Raw genomic sequence first — 2157 nt, forward strand, 5'->3', positions numbered from 1 at the left:
AAAAAAAAACGCGTCAAAAACGCATCGTGCGTGTGTAGAAACCTGACCGGATCTGGTCTGCATTTGGTGTGAACAAGGCCTTACCGTCTGACCATAGAAAATCTGCAGACAATCTATAGGTGTATGGCCAGCTTTAGCTACACAAGTAACCTATGTAGTAGTGGTTAATCTGGCACGATTTTCTAGTTGTGGGCAGTTGGTCATTACAACTCATAACGTTAACACTTGCTCCACGTGGTAAGCAATCGATTAGTATTGACCCCAATCATTTTTGCTAGCTATCTTAGTAGCATAGTTGAGCTACTAAAAAGCTGCAGTGCAGTTCTAGGCTAAGAAATAAAAATGGCTATTCGGCGGTTTATCGTGCCAACATATATAAAAACTGAAATGTCTTTTGTGGAATAAACCTTTTTGTCTTGCATGAAATATTGTAAAACATAACTGCAGTGCAATATACAACTGTAAATACAACTGCATAAAAATAAAATTCAAAGGCCTTTATTTAAATAAACTGTCACCTTGCTCATGCAGGGCACAGTGATAGTGTCTCTGCAAGGCTCCCCCGTAGTTGTCTCATCAGTGATCTTTCACAGTTGCTTCCTTATTTGCAGCCTAGACTGAAATAACTGGTGTCAGAGACCCTCGAGAACATTACACTTCCAGCCATGTGACCGTGCTTTTGCCTAGCAATTGTCTGTTAGACCCAAGCACTGTCACATGCTCCTCCATACCCTAAAGTGTCATGTCTTGTGCACAATAGCAGAGTAGGAAGGAGTGGCAAGGAGTCACTGGTAATGTGAGTATAAGGAGAGTGGGCCTTTGTAGAGACACCGTCACTTTACCTTACATGGACAAGGTGACAATTTCTTTTTAACAAGAACACTGTTATGTAACTATTTTCCATAACTTCCTGCACTTCAGTGCTCTTAACATCATGTTGTAAGGCTTAGGGTTTTTCCTAAAGCAACGGTTTTTGTAGTTATACAAAGTAGGAGGGCCTAAAACCATTAACCTTTATAACAATGCATGACTCTCCACACACAGTAAATATATATACAGTTATAATAAATAAGTAGCCTCTTATCTGGGCGTTCTTCATCTAAGCGACCATTAATGGCTTAAGTGCTAGAGTTATCAGTCTTTAAATGCTTTTCTGAAACCCCATGAAAGTCTAGGCTTATGGTGTAAGGCACGTAGTGGCAACAGAAACAGGTCTAGGCTGGCTAAATGGTCCTTTGCAGGTTTTCACCTTTGTTATTCACTGTTGGCTGCACCTGTAGAAAGAAAGGCAAAGCACCTGTTCATTGAGTGCAACTCCATTTTCTGTGTACAAGTATACTTGGAATTTTGGAATTGCAACTGGCATATAGATAAATAATGTTCCCCATTGTTGTCTGGGTCAAACTTCAATACATTGTTTATAAATTGGAAAACAGAATTGGTATTATGTGAACTAATGCAGCCCCCAGGAGCATATATAATTAGCAATAATAAATAGTAGTAGAACAGTTTGTAAAACAATGTCACATATAAAAAAAGATTACTTTATGCTGATCACATTCACGGATATATAGAGGAGAAATGAATAAAAAGGCGGTTTTCTTTCCATCTATTTTAGAACACAGAAGTCTTAAACTATTGGGACATCCAAAAGCAGCCCAACTGAGGGGTGGGCAACACATCAAACAAACAATTATGATCAGGCCCAAAGAAACAACGGGCAATCAGCCATCTTAAAGACTCTATGTCCGAAGCTGGCATAACACGAGGCAGAAACGTCCACTTGGTAGAACTCAGAGAAGGTGTGAACAGAAAACAAGGTGACAGCCTTAGGCATCTCGGAAACAGTTGTTTGATACTGTAAGACCCAAGATTCCCTGTACAAAGATCCAAGATTCCCTGTACAAAGATCTTAATCAAAGAGTGAGAGGCTAACGGTCTCTGAAACAGAATGGAGAGAGCAGAAACCTTACCCTTGATGGTGCTCAGAGACAAACGTTAGGCCAGACCTGACTGCATAAAAGAAAGGTTTCATCTCATGGAGGACCCCTTTAGGCAAAAGCCCATAGACACTCTCTGAAGTGAGCCTTCCATGTCCGACAATAGACCTTGCAGGAAGTAAACTTCATAGCCCTGAATATTGTAGGAAACCTATTA

The sequence above is a fragment of the Nanorana parkeri genome, unplaced genomic scaffold, assembly GCF_000935625.1.
Source record: "Nanorana parkeri isolate BGI_ZX_2015 unplaced genomic scaffold, ASM93562v1 scaffold849, whole genome shotgun sequence".
Taxonomy (NCBI): domain Eukaryota; kingdom Metazoa; phylum Chordata; class Amphibia; order Anura; family Dicroglossidae; genus Nanorana; species Nanorana parkeri.